The sequence below is a fragment of the Osmerus eperlanus genome, chromosome 22 (genome assembly GCF_963692335.1).
Source record: "Osmerus eperlanus chromosome 22, fOsmEpe2.1, whole genome shotgun sequence".
Taxonomy (NCBI): domain Eukaryota; kingdom Metazoa; phylum Chordata; class Actinopteri; order Osmeriformes; family Osmeridae; genus Osmerus; species Osmerus eperlanus.
The window spans coordinates 11,258,235-11,282,221 of record NC_085039.1 but is presented as its reverse complement, the minus strand read 5'-3'; the positions used below and the strand labels follow the sequence as shown (position 1 = coordinate 11,282,221).

Genomic DNA, 23,987 nt, shown 5'->3' with positions numbered 1-23,987 from the left:
ACATGTTTTTTTTAATAATAGATTTGATCAAAAAGTGTTTGAATATGGATAACGTTACCAGATAGTGTGTTGTCACATGGCCCTCAACTGTTGAGACTGCACGTCTGCAGAAAAGGGTTAGAGCAGGGGGTGGATTCCCTTTTGGGGGCTTGTGGCATATTGCTTACACGTGCAGAACACACAAGCTGGGAGACTATGTATTTACATTATTGAAGTGTCAGGCAATTAAGTGGCTTCGACACGTCACTCAGTCCAACGTGACCCAGACTGACGTGTCGTCAATCGCTTTAACAAGTTTACTCCTGAGGTTTGATCGCCTCAAAAGGATGAAGAACTTTAACACATAGATCATGGGCCTCAATACAGATTAAATGACATAGAAAATACCTGTGTTGATGTTTCGCTGGAACTTCAGGACATCGGTATAGACAATGCTTTAGTGATCCACCGGAAAGTTGACTTGATACTGATGGAGCTAATTCACTATCTCTGTACATAGATCAGTACATATATGTTGAACAGCTAGCAGTGCCTACTTTGGCTTTGTATATATATTGTAGAGCCAAATCTTGAGTCTCCAACAGAAATTTCCAATTTTTTCTACTCTCAAACACAGCTCATTACAGAGTAATGGAGACATTGACAACTAACAGAGGAACAGTGACAACCACCCTTGAATGAAAAAAAATTGAATGAAATTTGAATCCCCGGTGATCAAGGCTTCCAGAAATAGCGGCACACCTCCGAGAGATTCTTTTGTCTCCCTAACGGTGGAAACGGTCGACGAAAATCAAACATTTTTGTCGCCAATTAGTGCAGTTGATCACACGAGGCTGCTGGGAGTGTTTGCGAGAAACACAGTCTCACCAGCTGCCGTCGCAGCCAGTCTCACGCTGATGCAGTACCGTACGTGTTGATAGATTCTATTTATGGTTCCGTAAAAGAGGAAAGTAGAACGTTTACACTACAATTAGGAACCCTTGCCCTATAACATCACTGCCCATGCATGGGTTTGCGGCCTCAGAAAATGCACGTTGTTTCCTGATTTTCAAACAATGGGAAGAGTGCCAACAGGTGTTTGTTTTCACGGCGCTGCTGTGATATGGGTGTGTGACCTGTTCATTTAAGATGTCTGAATTCAAAGAGGCAGTTTATACAAAGCAAATGCTGATGTTGGATGTCTGGCGTGAAAACGAGGACGTCAGTTGGGTCTCTTAGCGTTGTCACTCCCCACAAGTGGGGAGTGAGCTGTGTAAAGGACAGAGAAGGTGGCTCACTTGACAGTGTTGCGATATCGGTTCCACATCTATAATTGCGGTGTATAGTATGTTGACACGCAGTAACACTGAAGTCGTTTTTTTTTTAATACTCATCAGAAAGTAACCACTGAGCCACATTGCACCTCTTGTTTCACACATCTCGCCGTGAACGAACGTCGCGTCAGGGGCGGTTAATGACTCACCCTGGCTGGGTTGACAAACCGGCATAATCACCATGTTATCCGATCATCAACACGCAGAACCATCTCGACCAGATCCCAGCGCAGTGCTGCCCCATTACCCGCCCCACTGTGAGAGGTTAGTTAACTCCCGTCTGGCGTAATTGACCCCTCTGCGGTCCATGCCGAGCACAGCCGTGATCAGACGGGGAAAGAGGATGGGGGGAGGGGGGTGGAGTTCTCGATTCACTAGGCAGCGTTTACTTACTTTTCTCTCTCTCTCCACACACCGCCATCATCTGCTTGTAAACAAACTCCTCTCCGTCCCAGTTCTCTCTCTCTCTCTTTCTTTCTCTCTCTCTGTCTCTCTCTCTCTCTCGCTCGCCTGTGGGAAGGGTTCCCACAGGCAACCATCACAAAATAACTCAAACGGTCTTGATTTGGGGGAATCTAAATACAGTTTTTCTCGATTGCTAACACACAAAAATGGTATGTGTAAGCCATCCCCACAAAACCATTTTGCCAAATCCCAGCAGAAAGACCATGTACCCCAATCTTTAAACACAATTTACCCTTTTTGACACATTTCTCAGGTTCATTCACACTTCTTTGCAAAAGTCTAAACACACCTCTTACTTTAAGACACAATTATCACCATTATGTCATTCAGAAAACACTGCCATTTGATAAGTAAACCCAAAACAGCGCAATTCAAACACCCTTACCAACCAATTATCCATGTGTAAGCACTAACAAGCAAATATACTCAACAAGCAATCAGGGGTTTGGAATGAATACAAAGGAAAGCTCATCTGTACTTTGAAATCATGGATGAAAATATCAGAAGAAAAGGAAGAATTGTCCAAATGAGAGGAGGTGGACAAGGGAGAGGAAGAGGCAGAGGAAGAGGAAGAAGAACAACAATCTCAAATGAGATCCATGCCACACTATGACAGAAATCCCTATGATGATTTGTTTATTTCCTTGTTTTCTTAGCCTTTGTTCCCCAAATTACAATTTACAGCAATACATTTGTGTCGTTGACAACAGTACTACTATTTGTATACTGTGACTACTACAGTAACAAGAGCTCAAAATGCAATTGCTGTATAATAGAAAATAAACAGCCTGTAAGAAGGACAATTGCAGTAATTGTGAGTTTTATGATTTACATCATGTCAAACTCATGAAGTGGAACATATCTAAAATTCAGGGACACGTTATAGTCAATGGTTCTTGAAAACCTTTTTATAATAGTGTTTTCAATTCCTCCCAGCAGTGTCTAAAGGGTATTCAGAAGGTTGAATTTATTTGAGGGCTTTGTGTGTATTTTGAATGCAAAGTTAGGTTTATACGACAGATAATATGGTTTTGACTACAGTGTTTGATTTTGGGTCAAAAGTCAAGGGTTTGGCCAAAACAGTGTAAGTATGAAGATGTGTGTTTGGAGAAAACACAGTACACATTCAAGAAATGTGTCTTAGCAATTGAGAAAAACTGTAATAAAAGCTAGCCATAGTGAGCGCGTCAGCGAATCGGCGCGTAGGCAGACTCCAGACGAATAAAAGGGGGTTTATAAGTAATGTACCTGGCCACTTTAATCCAACCTTAGGGGGGCCTCAGGAGGCCACACTTCATTTCAGTAAGTGCCCTCAGGTCTTCCAGAGTGCCCTACCCTCCCACCCCTCTCCAGCTCATCACCGCACTCCACACTCCCTCACTCTTCCTCAGTTAAGATGCTCCCTCCATCATATTTTGATATGATTTAATCGTTTTTTTTGGGTCCCTCGGTCAACATGTGGACAATTTGCCGTTTACCAAACGGAGATGAAATCTCTGGGCGTAAGAATCGTGGAGAACCCTACTAAGTCCCTGAGCAAATGGGGTAGTGTTTGTAAACCTGCGTGGCTCCATTTCAGAGTTTATTAGTGGGATTCCATGGCCTTTCCTAGACCTTCCGTAGCAAAGTAATTGTGTTTGCGTCCATGAATTGGTGTCAACCAGTTGGCAGACGGAGAGATTGATTACGCTGTTTGCAGTGTTGCTGTAGAAAATAAAATCCTGCCTGTATATTCTATAGGGTGTTTATAGAATCAATCAATTGATACACAATATGGCTGATGCCTGTATGTGTGTGTGGGGGGGGTTGATTAAAATCGATGTACATCTGTCAGTCAGGTCTGTCTGATTTGGTGAAGGAATGCAGCCGGGTGCTGTTCATCTTCTCCCAGTGAAACATCACCTGGATGGATCCCTCTGGCGTGATGCACTGTGACACAGCTTCCTCTGATAGGAGCTTATCCATCCTCACCCCGCATCCACCCCCAGCTGTTTCATGAGTGGTTGGAGGCATTATCCCTCTCCTCCCCCCCCCCCCTTCCCCTGCGGTTCGGTGATGGACACAGCGACGTGATTGATGCTGATGGAGGGGACGTGTGCGTGGGATGTGAGGTGCGACGTGCGGGGCAGCGACCGTTAGAGGGCTGGCGGACCGCACTAGTGCAAAGGCCAGATGGGTCGGCTTGAAGGTGGAACACACTGAGATCATATCCTGTCTGGATGTTAAGAGCTGTTTGGTGTTATCTGCCATGATTTATGAAGGGGAGCAGAGTCCAGCCTAGGTCTTGGGAGGACTCCATACATGTTTTATTCCTCCAGTAATGTATGAAAGAATGAATTTGATATAGTGATGCCTGGCCATAATTCTTATTCCACTTACAGAAATTGTTGAATGATCGAGGATGCTTTTGATCATACGGTATGTTGTCAGGATGCAATCACTATGACTAGCGATGTAGTTACACACTGCAACCCGTAACATGTTTTGTGTTGTTTGTGTATTGATTACCTGGAAACACTGTGTGCTCTCTATTGTGGGTAAACTGTACAAGTGGAAGCAGTCTTTCCTCCGAAATAAACATACAATCAAATATCACACCATCGAATTTGAGGTATGTTGATGGTCATTTCAACCGCAATCAAGTTGCTAAGCTCATAAAAAAAAAGAACGAATCGATCTTTTGTAAGGAGAACAAAAGTTAAGCCTGCAGTGGAGCACACTTCATTCCAGGCACTCCAAATCAGCAAATTCTGTCATTCATAAAAAAAAGAACGAATCGATCTTTTGTAAGGAGAACAAAAGTTAAGCCTGCAGTGGAGCACACTTCATTCCAGGCACTCCAAATCAGCAAATTCTGTCATTCATAAAAAAAAGAACGAATCGATCTTTTGTAAGGAGAACAAAAGTTAAGCCTGCAGTGGAGCACACTTCATTCCAGGCACTCCAAATCAGCAAATTCTGTCATTCCAAATCGGATGACCCCACAGAGATGAAAAAGGGGGGGCAAAAGGAAATGAAAAAATACGATCCGGCCTCCAAAATGGGTGGATTTCAAACCCCTCTGTGCTCGTCAGGCTCAACACACCAAAAAGGAGTGCACTGACCCTGCGTGCTTGCAATCTGGGCAGAAGGGGAAAAAAGAAAGAAAGAAATGAATCGTTGTGCAGAGTGTATACACATTAGCAGTTTCCTCGGTGAACCTGTCGCCTTTAGCCATTCAGATTGACAGGGAGGATTGTCGCCTCTATTGAAAGACAGTCAGGGGTCTCTTTCAGGGGGGAGAGTCCCATCTCACTGCTGATCAGCTGTGGAATTGTATGGGACATTTCTGTGGTACAAATTGAATCCCTGGCAATCTGTAACCCCGAGGAGTATGGCTGAAAGGGAAGATAAAAAATGTCATCTAGGATGGAGAAGTTCTCCAGCAGACAGGAACAGGAGAGATGGTCTACTTAATCGACCAGGCCCCCATGTAACACACACACACACACACACAGATCTACATGTGGGAGTCAGGTGGTTGAGCGGTTAGGGAAGCGGGTTAGTAATCAGAAGGTCGCCAGTTCGATTCCCGGCCGTGCCAAATGACGTTGTGTCCTTAGGCAAGGCACTTCACCCTACTTGCCTCGGGGAGAATGTCCCTGTACTTACTGTAAGTCGCTCTGGATAAGAGCGTCTGCTAAATGACTAAATGTAAATGTACATGGGGTATCCCCTCAAGCCATTAATGCCAAAAGCGTGTGTTTCTTTTGTCGAAAAACCGCTGTGAGCTGTTTGCTCTAACACCATGTGATGACGTGGAACTGGAGACAAACCTTGTTTTCACCCACTTCTCAAAGGTGATTTTCTGATGACAGGGACTTTCAAATTAAGAACAAATGCAAAACAAAATGAATCTGCTGTTTCCTGCAACTCCTTTATGGCTTTGCACACCCTCCATTCTTGAAATAGATGCACCTCAACTCTTTTAATGAGCACTTTGTTGAAAAGTATTTTAATGGAACTTGTATTAAATAAACAGCAGAAACAATGCATTTTAATTTGGCACAATGCATTTAACTCTGAGCTAAGCTGCGCTGAGAAATGCCAATGCCATTTGTGCCCGACATATTCTCTCTTTCTGTGGCATTTTCTAATGATCGTGTGTGTTTAAGGGGACGGGGGTACTGGATGAAAAAGGAGGGGGGCGAGGAACGGGCTTGATCAATCTTACAAATGTAATTGACATTCCCTCCAGATGTTATTAACCCGTTAAGGAGTAGCATCACACATATGTGATCGTTCGAAAGCGGGCCCCACAGAGTACCGTCACACGTGTGATTCTGAACATTCCAACCGACTATTTTCCGATAGACAAAAACTATATGACAAACGCTATAGTATGGCTTTAAAATTTACAATTAGGAGGCTAACAAGTAACACTAGCAGGTAGTAGCATTGCTACGAGTATTATGCTAGGTTGCTAGGTAACGGAAGCTAACTAAAACTAGCTAGCTTCCGTTTTGGAAAAATAACTCAGTCTGGTGGAAGCGTCAGTAATATTTAGAACTCACTCCTGAAAAGGGGCTTAAATGTGGGCTCCCACAGTGCATGTTCCCTCAGTTCCTCGCTCTCGATAAACCACATGACGATGTCAAACAGTCAGCAGAGGCTCACAGATAAAGGCACCTGCGATTGTAGACTTGTCAACACTCTGATGTTGGGAAGAGGACAGTAAGGCCCAGATGAACACTGATCTAAGCACACTGCTGGCCTTTTATGGTTAGAGTGGAATTAGGAAGAGGGGAAAGATATGGCAATGTATCTTTTCACTATATCTTTCTCTTAAAGAGGAAGATATCGCAAAAGAGAGATGAATGCAGAAATGTAAGAGGGGTGTTTACCTTGATTTGGTATCTTCAGAATCCTCAACATGACCTCGGAAGTAACGATCCTATCATCTGTCCAGACCACACGGGGCACAGCTCTTATTCTTCTTCCTCCTGTCGGTTTAGAATTTGAGTCGCATCAACAGCGCTCTTTTAACAGATTGAATAAAGCGGTATTAATATTAAATGAGGATTTATGAGAGAGAGACAAAAAAAAATCCCTGGAAAGCAACATCAAAGGCTTGAGTTGTGGGGAAGAGCCCCTGTCTGGAGAAGGAGAGAGGCCTTTCAAAAGCAGGTGTGAATTAATACACTAAATAAATAATGTCCCAAAAATGTTCTTTCCTTTGAATCCTAAGTGATGCATATGAAAGTATACATAGTGGGCAAAACAAGCAGATGTCAGATCTGGTTGTTTACAAGGAAAGTGTTATTTGTTGACTGGGGAGCTCTTTTGTTTGTTAGTTTTTCACAGAAAGGAGGGTCTATGAGGAGGTTCTAGTTGAGTTCCCCCAGATTTTGTCGAGGAGAGCATGCACTTGTTTTGGAAACGAGAAAGGCTTAGGAGATAACGCTCGCTGCTTTTGGCAGGTCCCATCTGTGTTGCGAAGCGTCTTTTTGAAAAGCCACGTCGCCAGCAGATGAAGACATCTGGTGGAGATACCTGCCACATCTGCCCTCGTCCAAACATGTTTACCTCAACCCCCCCCCGTCCCCACGTCACCGGGCAAATTACCATGTAGCCCTCAGGTTCCTTTGATCGCCTGCTCTCCCTGTGTCACCGCTTTCAAAGGCAGCATCCAGCCATCAGGCCCCATTAGAAGCCACCAAAGTGATCCCTCTGACAAGCCACCTCATACAGTAGCAATACCGGACTCATCAGTCACACTTTGAAACCGTGAATACGTCGTGAGTGGCTCACGGGATTGCTTCCTTATGTACGGTGTCGGTTGGGGAATTTATAAAGAGAGGGGTTCATGAAAGTGTGGTTTCATCTCGATCCTCATAAAGCCACGGGGTGGCCCCCTGTGTAATTGAAAGGTAGCTGTCACCATCTTCCGATCTGCCTTAGTTAATCACGCCAATCCACCCCTCCAAATACTGTCATCCAGCCATGCATCCCCATTCCGTTTCCTCCATCGAAATGTTAGTTGCATATTAAATGTGTCTGGAATAAAGATTGCGTTAATGTTTTGGTGCTTAATTTATATGTAAAGTAGGAAAGAGGTTTGGAGGTGGGGGGGAGGGGGTTGGATATAATGCAGGTGGTGAAGTGATGGATTAGATAAGTCTCCGACAAGAGCTAGCTCAAAGTCATTAGTGTTTGGGGGTTGCGATTGGACGCCAGGAATTGGGGGGGGGGGAATTCTGATCGAAACACTCAAGCACACACACACAAGGTGTAGTCCAGGCCACGAGCAGGCTTTCACAATGGGTGGAAGTTGCCACCAGCTCTGACTCATAGCAACGTTGACACTGAATAGAAGGAAATCACCCCTAGACTAGATGAACCTGTGTCCTGGCCATGGCCAATTGAGTTCTGCCTCCACGTATTAGTCCCTTGGATACTTTTGTACTGATGCTTCGTACTTCTTATCCAGATGGGGGAGGTGGCCTACTTGTTCCGCCTGGACTTCCAAGACGCTGTGTGAGAGATGAGGGGTGAACCAGGATCAGATTATTTCCACGAGTGGAAGTTCTGTAGAGACTGAGACATAGTTCACCTGGCGGTTGTCAGAGAAGAGAGAAAGGTTTCTCTCCTCTCCGTTCGTTCCACTGACTGGAATGGAGACCCATTGTGAGGGATCTAAGGGAGTTTGTGTTTGCACATTCCATCAATGATCAATAATAGATTAATCACCGTGGTTTTATTCTGGAACCAGGTGGGTCTTTTGATATTTAAATGAGGCTTTTGAATCAGAACTGGCCCCTCGTTTGATGAAGACACCACAGAGACCATACACGTCCAAACACCAGGGTGATGGAAGTGTTGGGGATGTACAAAGGGATGATGCTTTACAATATGTAGCTGTGACAGCGACAGGAAACTTACTCAAGTCCACATTCCAGTAGTTTATTTGTCTAGCGTTTTCAAATTTGATATCTCTTGGTTGGATTAAAAGGATATATTTTTGATATTGTGAAATCATACCTTATCATATCATAGTCAATCTGTAATAATTGAAGTATAATATAATAATAATAATTGTAATATATATATATATCTATTTTGTCTGAACACCTTGAAAGAATTACCGTTTCAACAGTCAGTGATTGTATCACAACGCTTCTCATCTTTCCTCAAAGCAGGCAATATTTACCCTAATTTCCAGGATGAACATACTGATTATGATGTTTTGAAAGACAATTTAGCAACAAATTTTAATCAAATATATCTGATTAAGGGGACTTGAAAGGCAGAGTTCAAAGCCTCAGCTGAAAAAACAATATAATCATTCAATCTACCACATGAGCATAACTAGTGATATTGTATGATCAAATAACTTCTTACTCAAGTCCAAATTATTAAAATATTTCCAAGATCACCAGGCACATACAGACGGACCTCCTACAAAGGTGACCTTTGAACTCCCCTTCCTTTGCTTGGTAACCTTCCAGTGAAAGGGGACCTCATGCTGGCTCGTGCCAGCCATATCAAAGTGGTATCTCTCTGTATTTGGCTGTCTGCCAGGGCACACTTCGCCAGGTTAGTCAGGTGCCCGTGGACCCAGTGTAGGCACCCAAGGCAGGTAGTACTCCCCAGGCCAGATGGCTCAGCCGTGGGACTACGTCAGCCATGTCTCCCCCTGGGCCCCCGTCTGCTCGGTGGTCATTCAAATCTACGGGGGCCGTGAAGGTTTACCTCAGCACAAATATCATGGCCATAATTTTTTTTTTTTTCAAAGCTCCTAAAAATATACTCTATATCCATGTTTTTTTCTTCTTTTCTTTATACCCAGATGAACACAGGGGAGTCAGGTGGCTGAGCGGTTAGGGAATCGGGCTAGTAATCAGAAGGTTGCTGGTTCGATTCCTGGCCGTGCAAAATGACGTTGTGTCCTTGGGCAAGGCACTTCACCCTACTTGCCTCAGGGGGAATGTCCCTGTACTTACTGTAAGTCGCTCTGGATAAGAGCGTCTAATAAATGACTAAATGTAAATGTAACACCTGTCGTATCATTCAGTGTCACCGCTTCCTTGTTTGAGCTGCTGTGCTCTTGTTGGATATGGATTGACTGGATATCATTGCTAGTAATACAACCAGGGGTGCGTTTCCCGAAAGCGTCGTAAGCCTAAGTTGATCGTAGAATCCATCGTAGGACGAATCTTAGTTTTACGGGCCGTTCCTAAAGACATCGTAGCTAAAGTGTCTCTTGAAAATTCGTAACTCTTGAAAGTGCATAGATTAGCCTACTCCTTACGAGCATGTTTGGGAAACGCACATAAGAAATATTGATGGTTTCGTTTTTTGCTCGATCGTTGCTACGATCCATCGTTATCGAGAAACGCAGCCCTGGCCGATTTCAAAACCACTATGTAGTAACGGTCAGGTGAAGCGATTTGAAGCGTGGGACAACCTGGAAGTCAGTGATTTGGTTTTTCGATAGCCTAATGTACCCGGCCTAGATTGCAGAAAACCTAGACGAGGACAATCAATGTGGGGGGGAAAAAAGGAAAGAGAAACTGTATAAAAGAGGGAGCCTTCAAGAGAGCTGACCACTCTGTCCAGCATCACACGGACACCCCTTCAGGCTCGACCAAGGCCAAGGTCACTGGCAGATCCGACTTTGCAAGCATATCTTTTCACTTCATATCTGTTAAACATTAAGCTGTTTGTCTCGTGTTTTCCTGGCTCTAGGCTGCAAAGGCCAGGGCCACTGAAAGTGTTATCTCTGAGATTGCGGGCTTGGATAACAAGCTTGAATGATGTTTGTGCAAATGTGGACCATCCGTTGTGATGGTAACTGACCACCTGTGTTTCAACATTCTGACAAACAAATCTTTTAAAAGCAAACCACTGCACCGCTTAGTAATATACAAAAATTGTATGTACCATTGCTGTTTTTGAAAAAAAATCATTTTCTAATTTTCAAGTCATATCTGGTCACTCATCACATTGTCAAAAGTATCTTGTGGAGGGTCTTCAGAAATGAGTTGCTTCTCTAGAGATTCACTCCACCGCCAATATCGCTATCCAGGGAACAAGAGTAAAATAAAAACTTTAAAAACTTAAAATAACAATATGTACTTTCAGCTGTTGACCAGGTAGAGGACCAATATTTGGTTTGTGTGTTGGTATATGCCACATCTACACATACTGTATCTCTCTCTATCCTTACCCTCAATCTATCTCTCTTCCTCTCTGTCTGTCTCTCCCGCTCTCTCTCTCTCTCTCTCTCTCTCTCTCTCTCTCTCTCTCTGTTCTCATCGCTGTCAGATTCTGACTGAATCAGGTTAGACATTGGAGGCACAGAAAACACAGGCATCCACTGATGAAAATGACAATGCATCTGTCGTGTTCCTTACATTGAGATACAAAAGCTATTTTTCCCAAGCTGCAATAACAACTTACGTAACCCGGTGGAACCGCAAACTTCGGAGACTGTCGTGCTGTTCCCTTCCCACCCACTAATAACGTAGAACGCAGCTTGTGAAGAACATGCTAAAGGTAAACACAGAACACACATGTTCGTGATGTTCGACGCCATTTTGCAAAAATATCCATGATATCTTACTGTATGTGACATATATTATTAGATATTTAATAATGTAGTAAACTACAGACTGTGTCTGTGTTTTTGGAGCTTAACTTTATCATGCCAACAATAAACCATTTTTCACTTAGCAAGTATGGATCATATTAGAATGTGGGAGTGTTTTATTTTACTCTATTAGAATGTGGGAGTGTTTTATTCTATTCTATTATATTAGAATGTGGTAGGGTTTTATTCTATTCTATTAGAATGTGGGAGTGTTTTATTCTACTCTATTCTATTAGAATGTGGGAGTGTTTTATTCTACTCTATTCTATTAGAATGTGGGAGTGTTTTATTCTATTCTACTCTATTCTGGGAGTGTTTTATTCTACTCTACTAGGTGCTGAATTTGGTATTCAAATCACTTCTGACCAGAAGAGCACGGATAGTTGTGACACTTGGACAACAAACCCAGATCCCTGAGCTATGTTGCTGATGGTGTTGGTTCATTCAGAGCCAGATTGACTCAGTGTCATCTACATGTAAACTTTCCCTGTCTCTACCCTCTTCTCTGGGTTTGGTCTCTGGAGCGCGTGCTTTTGCACCTCCCAGAATAAACCTGATGGCAACAAAGGCAGCACTGTTGATGTCGGTCTGAACGTCGGAATATTTTGGGCTGTTTAAAACGCACACGTCTCTGCAAAACGAGACGTGCGAAGACACTAAAGGGTAACTGTGAAAGGAGACGGACGTTATGCATTTATGCCACCGCTGACATTACCTGGGCGATAGTATTCTTGATTCTGTGTTTTGTGGGACATACCAGAGAGCCGATGAATGCGTCACTACACAGATATTTGTTCCTGTGGATACATTGATTCCACCCTCCTGCTCTTTACAAAGAGACACACACTGAGAGTCATTATATCAAATTGACTTCACATTACTGTTGGCTACATACATGTCCGTTGCACTGGAATATTCACTTTCAGAGGCTGTGCTGGGGTAATTGGTGGTGGTGGAGGCAATGTATTTCCCCAGCAAGACTTGAGTAACCTCAAAGACTGGATTCATTTGAAGTTATCTATTTTCATCGGCGAGGAAAGTTCTGTTTGTGTGTGCTTCACATGGAAGTGCTTCCGTCTGTCCACCTGGGACTCTTAAATATTGCTGGTTTGAGCAGTTTTAAGTAGTTTTTTTGATGGAAGAAATTTGCAATGCTGCACCTTCCCCACCTCCCTGTCTACTCTAAGCCTTGCTTTCAGCGCTGCGGAAGCATATGGAAAAGGACGGCTTTTACCGCTTCTCCTCAGATTTCGCCTTCATCCGGGCGCCGTCCTCAGACCAAAGTGACTCCACTCACTCTCTTATGACTATGACAGGGCCCCTGTAGAAACAGGTTTGGATATTGTTCCTAATGAGATTTCCTCTTCCTCCTACTCCACACCCAGCCCGCCCTCCCTACCCTGCGGGTCGTGAGAGCCTGCTTAGTTCAAATGGAGAGGCCCTGTCTTCTTACCGTATTCCTCCGTCACACGGCTCCTTCAGATTCATACCTCAAGCAAATTCGCACCGTGTTTGATCCCCTCTGCCTGGTGCCGGTGAATTGATCTGAGGTGAAGACGAAGAAGAAGAAGAAGAAAAGGAAAAAAAAAACGTAAGGTGCAGCATTCCTGGATGAAAGAGAGATCCATGCTGTGTGTATCTCCAGATCTGCTTTCCAGGGTTTTAATTGTGTGGAGAGAGAGAGAGAGAGAGAGAGAGAGAGAGAGAGAGAGAGAGAGAGAGAGAGAGAGAGAGAGAGAGAGAGAGAGAGAGAGAGAGAGAGAGAGAGAGAGAGAGAGAGAGAGAGAGAGAGAGAGAGAGAGAGAGAGAGAGAGAGAGAGAGAGAGAGAGAGAGAGAGAGAGAGAGAGAGAGAGAGAGAGAGAGAGCAGTGTAAATCTGGTTGAGGCACTGGTTAGGTTCAAATGATGGAGTGAATTGGCTCGTTAGGTGGCATCCGTGACAACTTGGTTCTTTATGTCTTCATACTGCCTGTCATCAAGTCCCCACATATGGACACATTGTAGAGAAATAATTGGACACCTTGTCAATGACAGGCCTAAAAAGTGTAATACTGCACAATGATTGCAATGGGATTGCATCGATTTTCTGACTTTTGATTTCATGTACTAACGTGATTCTCTCAAATTGATCTTCTGTTATTATTTAAAACTGCCTCGTTTAGTTCAAAAAGGCCGTAGCTTGGGCTACGTGCTCAAGAGAACGTTGTGTTCACCCATGGGAGATCCTGCAGAATACATAACACGTCATTCAGACTTCTCTGAGAATTCTCGGCCATCACATATTCATGAGTTGTTATGGTAATAGAATCAGTGATGGCGCCCAGCATTCCGAGAGAGTCAAGCTTTGCTAATGGAATCTGCTAAAATGAATAGAGTTTGAGCAGTCTTTCCACAACCATCAATCATTTAATTGTTAATTTCATGATTAATGTTGCCTTCGGTTACATTGACTCATGCTGAGTGAAGACTGGGCCGAGAGAACTTGTGGCCTCGGAAGAATTTTTCTGATCAGTCTTCAGCTAAGCTCTTTTGAGGCTAAACTGTGTCAAATGTTCTCACAACCTGTCCTATGGATATGAGTGAGCGAACCGCATTGAGCGATCGGGGAATATGACAGAGCGGCATCTCCTAAAAAGGTGTTTTTTTAGTTTGATGAGATTGAAACCTCAGACAAACGTTAGTGTCGCTTCATTGAAGTCCGTTCTGCGTTGCAACAGCGACCAATCCCGATCAAGTGTTTAATTTCACAGAACAGTGGTGGTGTATTACATGGGCCTAATCTACAGTTGTTTCCCCTATTATATCAGTGTGGTGTGGGGACAACAATCTGGTCCTCAACGCCATCATGACAAGGAGCTGATAGTGGAATATAGGAGGAAAAAAAACTGACATCCAGCCCCTGTGCATCGGTGGGGACTGTGTGGAGAGGGTGTGTGCCTTCAAATTTCTGGGCATCACCGTCAAGGAGGACCTGACCTGGAGCGCTAACACCACTGCTCTGGTAAAGAAGGCCAGCAGAGACTGTATTTTCTGAGACTCCTGCGACTGCTGGTGTCCCTTCTCCCGCTGCTCCACAGAGAGCATTTAAACATATTGTGCCTTTGCTTGGTTTGCCAGCTGCACAGTGCAGGATAGAAAAGCGCTCCAGAAGGTCAACACGTCAGCCCAGAAGAGCATCGGCCACACTCTCCCATCTCTCGAAGAACTGTACAGTTCCCGCTGCCTTAAAAAAGCCCAAAACATTTCACAGGACTCATCACATCCTGGACATACTCTGTTTTAACTGCTGCCTTTGGCCGACGATACAGAACAATAAAAAACACGGACGAACAGATGAAAAAACAGTTTTTATCCCAGAGCCGTAGTCACCCTAAATGCTGCTGTATGTGATGGATGTGTGTGTGTGTTTTAACTTATAGCCTTAATCTTTTTACATTTTTCTTATTTTATAAACTTGTGTATCTATTCAGAGCACGTGAGGAGGATTGAGGAGAAAATCTGGGTGGAATATATAGAATATCTTTATTGTCATTGTACACTGTACAATTGATATTCTATATATTCCATCCAGATTTTCACACTGTTGCCTCTCACAGCTGTGTAGCTCACCGGGTGTGAAGGCAGGCTGTTGACTCCCCGGTTGTCTGCGTGGTCACCAACACATCAGACGTGTGAAGGAAGTTGAAGCCAACTGATATGGAAGGGATTCACTCTCTGAATTATGCATAGTTGTACCCTACCTGAACTCTCTACCGCACCACCCATGTTAAGTTGCCTTTAATTGTCATATTACAAATGTCTCGGGTGTCACAGCCTAGCCTGGCTCTGCCCTCCTACGTACTTCCGCTCAATTTTATTTTTCCTTCTGTACATGCGTCTGGCCATGAGGTACGTAAGTTAGATTTTTCAGGTTGATTTTCTACCGGCGAATCAGCGAACAGAGGGAGTGGCTGAGAACGATGACGTTGATGTTGTGCGCTAGTTTGTGTTGTAGTTCCGTAATGGCGGCGGAGAAAGATGCGAGCAAAGCCATTCGGTCCGTTGTAGCAACGCTGCCGAATATCCAACAGCTAAAGCCGGAGCAAGAACATGTTTTGCTGAGTTTTGTTGGTGGCCATGATGTTGTGGCCCTCCTCCCCACGGGGTTCGGGAACAGTTTGATTTTCCAGCTACGGCAGCTAGCTCTGTTACAGTAGTGGTGAAGGAATTGGCTAAGGCGAACGCTAGCAATTGGTTATGGCAGATCAGAGTGGCTCTGGGCAGACAAGGAAGTCAACGCTTGTCAATGGAGCGAGGCCAGACTCTCTGTACAAATGCAATGTACGAGAGTCTGGTTAGGACCAGGCTAGTCACAGCCCACTGGATGCCACAGTTTCGTGGGAAAATTGTATTTTAAAGATTAGTTTGTGTCTGATGTTATTTGCATAAACATTTCATAATGAGAAAAAATGGGTTGTGTTGGAGAATCAAATAATATCGACTGTACAGAAATCACAATAGAAAAAATACAGTTATCACTGAGCATGTTGTAGCCTAACCATAATCATTATCATACGAGTGAATGGGAGTCAGGTGGCTGAGTGGTTAGGGAATCGGGATAGTAATCTGAATGTTGCCAGTTCGATTCCCGGCCGTGCCAAATGACGTTGTGTCCTTGGGAAAGGCACAACTATGACTGACTAAACAATGACTAAATCTACATTTAGTCATTTAGCAGACGCTCTTATCCAGAGCGACTTACAGTAAGTACAGGGACATTCCCCCGAGGCAAGTAGGGTGAAGTGCCTTGCCCAAGGACACAACGTCAGTTGGCACGACCGGGAATCGAACTGGCAACCTTCGGATTACTAGCCCGATTCCCTAACCACTCAGCCAACTGACTCCCCTGAATGACTAAATGTAAATGAAGTTTACCACTGGTGAAGGAAATGAAGGAATGAAATGAAGGAAATTAGGAGTAAATGAAATGCAATCAAGCTCCATTTAGTCCCCAATTGGAGGGACATCTGCTTACTCTTTTCTAACTGTTGACATATTTCCATCGATTTAACCATTACTCTAACCAGAAGCAACAATGCAACTTTCTGTGGTCATTTGAGGGGTATTATTGGGTTGATTTCTCTTGTGTGAGACTCTGTTGTGCATTTCTGTTTGATGGTTCTCCACGGTCTCTCTCCCACGGCACCATAACTCCTGTTTTAATGTCTGTGGCATTTTTTATTTAGACTCGGGCCCGTCAGCTCACAGGAGACAGGAAGGCTGTTGATATTCATCAGTCAGTGCGTAGTCCTTACATCAAACCAGGCACCGCGGCGCAGGTGAAGTTTTCAGCCCTCTGAAAGACCCTGTATTGTTACCTTCAGTTCTACTGTATTCCTCGTTATTTAAAACGACATCCACGGTGAGAAAGATTTCCATTTCAAAGACACAAAGTACGTGTCTATGTTAATCACGTACACTACATGAGTTAAGGCTTATAGCAAAGAATTACATGATGGAAATCTCTTGATAGAATTGATGTAATTTTGTTTTTTAACAGCATTTGGACTTTTGAGATCAGATACATAATATGAATTAGCTGGAGGTTAAGATTAGATAAACCTAAATTACTCCCATTTGAAGTGGCTAGTCTACGATAAGACCCTCTCTTTTTCCCCATAGTGGACAAATCACCCGTAAGTGACATTAAATTACTGTTCCATATATATTATATTTATATATCTTTTCAGTGAGTGCCAGTAGTTTGATTGAAAGAACCTAACTATAAAGTGCATCACTAGTCCCCCTTTACCTTGAGAACAAGCTCTCGCAAACAAGTGCATCAGCAATTTCTGAAATTAAAGTGGTGAAAGTTGTATGCGAAAGCCAATTTATTTTAATCTATAGGTTCAGGCAGGAAGCCATTTTCTCCCAGTTGTAGTACCGAATTAGAAGCAAATGATTTCATCTATCCTTGGCTGGCGAAGATCAAAACCCCTGCTGTTTTCTGTGGAAAGAGTCAAGGAAAAACAAAAAATCTCTTTGATGAGGTATAATAAAACATTGAACACATAAAAATGAGTTAAAGGCATAAGAGGAGAACGCTAATGATGATCTGTTCTTTTATCAAACTGTAAAAGACTGCCCCATCCACAGAATAAGCAGGCGGACGTCTGTGTAGGTTGCAAGAGGGTTAAAGAGAGAACCAGCATCAATGAGTTTTTTAAAGTAGCAATCAGTACCGCAGGGATCATGTAGCGTTCAATTATTATTATTTTTTTATACTAACTTTACGAGGTGAATGTATTTTTACTATAAGTAATGCCACTGAACTCTACATGAAACTTTCAGTTTTTCCTTGCTGTACAGGCTGAGAGGGGATACTTTTCTGTTCTGTTACACACTTGGCTGCAGAATGAGATTGATGCTCCCTTTTCCATTAAAAACAGCATCGAGGCGAGCGGCTCAGCGTTGAATTTCAGCGGATTGTATTCGGATTTGTTTCCCCTATCAAAGGCAGCGGAGATTAGGGTTTTGGGGATCCGCACACCCTTGCATAATTATGCCCAAATTATTCACTGTCATGTGGCGCCTAGTGCTAAAAGCTCACTGGGCAAATGTTTGTTCTCACTGCTGTTGTTGTCAGTGTAATCTAGACATGGTTTCAATGTGCTGAAGAAAGTAAAGGTATGGTTGGTTTGTTGTACTCTGTGTCGGTTGAGTCATTGCATATCCTAAAATTAGCATTGAAAAATAAACTTTGAAGTGAAATCAGCACTGAAATCGTATGCCTTGTGTGGTTTCTGCAACAGTAGGACACTTCACAAATGGTATAACACAGCCTTAGTTTTGCATTTATTGATCGAAGATAAAGATTGATTTAGTATATTCCTCTCTGCTTATTCTTCTGGCTTGGATCAAGAGCTGTGAGAACAGTACAGTGTGTAGTTGCTCAAAAAAGATAAAAAAGCAAGAAGCCAGTTATTAAATTATGATTTTAGGTGTATGACACCACAGTGATTCCTGCCAACACATACAGTGTTGGCTGTCATCTTATTTAAAGAAACCCTTTATTACTAATGAAGCAAAATTAATTACTAGACTCCCATTGGTAGGTCAAGGTTTAGTGCCGCATTTGTAATGCGGACGTTACAAAACATCTGGTGAGGTTGTCATCAATGTTTTAGACTCAACGCTTGATAAGACTAATGAAGTTCAGACTAGGTGCTGGCTCCGGTCGGAAGGCCCTGGAGCCGGCCGTGAAGACCGCCCGACATCACCACTGCCCAGCCTCCCTCCACGGAGGACATCCAGAGCAAACACTGCCAGCGGAGGCCTAGAGGCATCATGAAACACCACTCTCACCCCCCCCAACCACACTCTTCCACCCTCCTTCCCATCAGGGAAACACTCCAGCAGACCTCTGTGGTTCCTGGAGGCTCCGGAACTGCTTCCATCCCTCAGCTGCACACCTGCTGAATCTTGGACTCACGTTGACCCCGCAATTCTCTCTAACCTGGCCCCCCTCCCCTCCCCCCCTCCCAGCTATGACTCAGGATAACAGTCAGACTGGCACAACCTCGCACCTACGTTTTACTGCGCTACTGTTTTGCACATTAACTATTTAATATGTGCTTTATGGCCCCATTTCATTGCAATGCACTGTTGCACATTCCACTGCTCTGCAATAACCCGACATATGAGGTCATAAGTACAGTTCCACTTTCCCATTGCCACTTACTTTGGTTTCACATACTTTCTAACTCGGTTTATAAACTGTTACTATTCACACTTCTGGTTGGATGCTAACTGCATTTCATTGGCTCTGTACTCAGACCGTTCACAATGACAATAAAGTTGAATCGAATATAATCTAATGAGCTGTTGTTCTGTAGCCAACAACAATGCTCTGTGCTAGGAAAACATAAGAATGATAGAGTGAAAAAGGCCACATAGGTCTACAGTAATTAGAATTAGACTGAACAGACAGATTACACGATCCAGAGGGCTTTCAGCAATAGTAGTTGGATACCTTACATATTTTTAATAAGCCTGACGTTAACGAAATTAAACCCTAAAAAACAATAGCTTTAGCAAGCAAGTCTCTGAATCTGTCACACAGTGCCCAGGAGATGCACAGAGCTATAGGCTCGGAGTTAAATTAGCTTTCTGTAGGACACACTGTTGCCAGAATAGACTAAAACTCAACCAAGGTGCTTTTGGGCTTTCTGGAACACACTCTACATGATTTATGTGGATTTTTGCAAAAATCCCTATTCGGTTAAGAAATCCCTGAACCGTATGTCTGTGTTGGGCGGAACAACTGTCACGGAACTTCCTGTACCCCGCTATCATCGGCTCTGCAGCTCTGTGGTTTTATTGTCAAATGTGTTGTAAAGAGACCAGCAGTGTTGATTTAGCTGTGATGGTTGAACTTGACTTGATAAATAACAGGTAACCGGTCTACTCTTTGCAATAACTGAAACTCACGTTAATGGTTTCTAATGACTAACCAAGAGTTCAATTACAGTGTTAGCTTAGCGTGTTTTTTATTAGTGTAAATACAACCAGTATTAATACTTTTAACGTGCAGAGCCTTCAACACGACAGGTCCAGAAGCTCTCTGTGAAAACCAAACCCTTTCAGCGAGATGAATTACCCAGCTTCTCCGGGCCTTCCATTTGTCTTTGCTAATGATCAAAGTCTCCTCCCTCTCGCTCCCGAGTTGTTTTACCTATAATTATGGATTGATTTGTGACTCGGAGGCTGAGGCGTCTGCGAATGAGTGAGAGAAAGTTAGAATTGAACTCATTAAAGTTTGTATCATCCAGTGTTTAGCACACTGATTATGGCAGGGGGAGCCATCTGCTTGTGGGAGCTTGGATCCCATAGCTGCTCTGTATAATTTACCAAACAAAGTTTGCCTCTCCATCCAGAAATCAGCCGTCCAAGGGGGAATAGCAAAGGCGTCTGATGCCCGGCAAACCGCGAGCAGGTGCATCTCAGCTGAATCCCCCTCTACAAGGAAGGTCTGTTTGATGTTTCCCCCCCAACGAGGACCATCTCACAGCATTAATTAGCGGAGTTAGCCATTCATCTCTTCCGCACAGTCAGATTGCCTGATTATGAAATGAAATTGAGTCGCCTGGTGCCTCATTAGGGGGTGATGTCACAGGTTTTCCCCCCTCAGAAAGAGGATTTTAGGGTGCAATTACAGATGTTCATCGCCGGTAGCTGACGACGGCTGTCTGACTGCAGCAGATTCATACGACGCTTCCAGGATGGAGAGGTGTTTGAGATGACGACTGTTGTCACTTTGGTTTGTGAGTAATGCTTGAGCACTTTGAATTGATGGGTGCAAAATGTACTCACGTTACATTATAGATGAGGCTAACCTTTAGGTGGATAAATAGGCTATGCAAAGTAGGAAAATAAACAAGTGAAGAGAGCATGGTAGATGGGTAATGACACATAAAAACTATCTGAAGTTATCTGGGACACAAAGCAGTTTTAAAAGGTAATTCTTTAATGCCAAAATGTGTGGGAGTGAATTGTTTAAAGGTGATGGATCTCTCGCTAACAGTGTGCTTTCTTGATGTCATCTAACATTCAAGTGTAGAGACGAAACAAGCTCACTGGCCCTTATAAAATTAACCGAGATGAATGAGGAATTGGAGAACATTCTCAACATGACGCGCCCTGTTCAAAAGCCCCCCCCCCCCCAAATGATCCCCTTTCATTCATCGTGTCTTTGAGAAGCCTTCATGGGTGGCTTTGAGAGAGTTTGATCTTACACAAACAAAAGCTCGGATGCAGCTCAGACCAACATCTCCTGAAGGGCTAAAAGACCAAAAAGTGAGCCGTTATATATTTACAGGTATTCTAATTTATTTAGTGGTTGGTTTTACTGTCTGGTTTAAGTGCTCGATCCATTTTTCTCAGCTAATAAAGACAGCAACGCTGGGATAAAACATGTTCATTACCTTTCAAAGTTCAATGGGTTTTTATCTTTTCTGTTAGAGAGGGCTTTAAGCACTTTGTTAAGTCCCCCATTAATTCAGCTCATATTGATCACACACTGACACTGGAGAACCGGCCAAACATCATATTTTCAAAAAAACAACCTCTTGCCTCTCTGCAAAATGCATGCACGCTGATTACTTTAGAAAGTCGAATCCTCAGTCCTCAACTCTATCCATTAGTGATCAACGGTATTTGATATTTCATCCTAAGTGGCCATTACCTCCTTGCCAGTGCAATTACTGCAGGTATTGATGTGCAATTAAGATGAAACTATTCACCCGAGGTTTACGTTTGTTTACATTATGGTTGATAAAAAAAGGCATAACCTTAAGGCTTTAGATTATCTTTAGAACTGTGTCTGCTAGTTTTGGTCCTAAACCACCTCATATTCATCTCTACCATGGTCTCGGCTCGAGAATATTTGTCAATAGTTTGTCCAAACAGCTTCTGATATGACTTTCCGAACAAGGACTTTTATTGTAAAGCAAACCCAGTTAGAAGCAGTTTCACACTGTTCTTTAGCTACTCTGTGTGACGACAGACAGCTGAAAAAAATGTATCCAATGTCACACTAGTCTGCTGTCATTCCCAAATGAGAAACCAAACTTTTTGGGGAGGCTCTGAAGTCCTACTCACTCTCACATCAACGACACGCGAGTCACGATCAGGCTTCCCTCGTCTCCTGCCGTGAATGTAGATGCCAGGTTTTCACAGCATTGCAACAACAGTCCTCCGCAATGTCTGGGCCCTCCTTCATCTTGAACGTCAACGCAAGCCTCTTTTCTCCTTGTCCTTCATTACGCTTGTCCCTCGCAAGTAAACAAGGATTCATCCTCATCGTGCTTTTCACAGACACTCATCCTCCATTTGCTTGCTAACAACCTTTTTCCTGATACGACAGATGCAACTTTCCCACCCTGTCTAAAGCTCCTTTGACCCAACCTCCTTCAAATCCCTCCTCTTCCTCTGCCGGGAGCTGTACTCAATTAAGACTGCAGGCGTCCCTCCATCCCTTCATCCCTCCATCCCTTCATCCCTCTATCCTGGCCCTGCCATGCCCCTCTGTGATTGATCCCAGGGCCCCTGCGAGCGGCCATGGCGCCGGTCCAAGACACCTCTCCTCCTCCCTTCAGGGGGTAGACCTTTTGTTCTCATCACTGCCGAGAACGATGACCTGTCTGAAGTGATTGAGCTCCCCCGGAATGGCAGATGGAGGAATACATTTCCACCTTCCGTCCTCCGCAAGACTTTACACCCGGGGAACAGGAAGGTCACTGGGAGGGGGGAGGCGGGAGGCGAGCAGGGGGGGGGGAGGAAAGGAGGCAGGGGGAGGAAGTCAGGGGGAGAAAGGCAGGCATCGTTGTGCGTAGTGCAGTTTCACTGGAGCTTGTAATGACGACCGGCTACTAAGGATCAAAGATAAGTTTGTGTCTCGGAATAGTGGGGGTTTCCAACTGCAAGTAAGGGTGGTTTTATCTGAGAGGTCAAATGGTAATCAAGTATTCAATATTTTTTTTGCCTCGGACTGCTTGTCATCCTTTGACACATTGCGTCTCTTTCTCTAGGTTATTGGAGAGGGTCAGAGAAATTATTTTTCTTTTTGTCTTCCATTTCTTAACCGTAAGTTAACCACAGGAGTTAAAACATATGTCATTTTGATGCCTTCACCTTCTCATTGTCACATGGTCAGTGATATACCTGACCTTTATGTGCCAGACCAGACACAAATATAGTAAGTTAGCAGTTGTTTTAAGGTACGATTTTCATCTGTGACCAGCTGAAACAACTCCATGAGGAAGGACACTTGAGAGAAACAATTGATTTGTTTGCGCTATGAAAAGGAAAACATGTATATTGATTCCTGTACTGTATTGACAACTTTGCAGACTGGATAATGTGCTGTTTATGCTGGGTGTTGATAATGGGTGTTTTATTGTTTTGACAGATGTTATCTCCAGCATTATCTCCACATGATGACAAGCATTATATATTAAAAACAACTGTGGAAAAGACTAACAAATAGAAACGATTTAAAGACTAAATCCCTCAAAATCCCCTGCTTTTTTTCTGTCATGAATATGCATATGATGCTTCCAGCTCCTTAAAACATAGTTTCAGAGGGAAAATATGGCGTTGATGTATTATCATTAGCTGGTGAAAATGATGGATACCATTCCTGGGATGGACTAAATTGCCACAATTTGTTTGGAACCTCAGCAGATAATTTCTAAGCATTAATAAAACATTATCAATCATTAGTATGTGACACAGAGAGAGGGAGGTTGTTGATGCCTGAGTGCAAATCAGTCTAGCCGTTTTAGGAGACACTCTCGTCGGCAAACCCAAAACACATACGTCTTGTCAGCTACAACCCACCCATGCCTGACATTTTCAAAAGAAGCCAAATAAAAAATATGCTGTTTTGCATATTTAGGATTGTGCTCGTCAGGTCTAAGTGGATTAATGCCAAGGGTGCTCCAAATCTTTCTTATCTCCGTCTCTTGTAAGCAACGTCAGCAACGATTCTTGTACCCGTTGCTCATGGCTAGTTAACTGGATTCCATATTGAAGTCCTA

The 23,987-nt window shown here is 43.5% G+C and overlaps 1 long non-coding RNA gene across 1 annotated transcript in view; it reads right to left on the bottom strand.

The window, feature by feature from the left end:
• Nucleotides 1-23,987, bottom strand: part of LOC134008608 (uncharacterized) — a 117,123-nt gene that overhangs the window by 44,901 nt on the left and 48,235 nt on the right. Inside the window, exon 2 of the long non-coding RNA XR_009928166.1 lies at nucleotides 12,863-12,954. This is a non-coding gene — a long non-coding RNA (uncharacterized LOC134008608). The remainder of the gene's footprint in view (nucleotides 1-12,862; nucleotides 12,955-23,987) is intronic.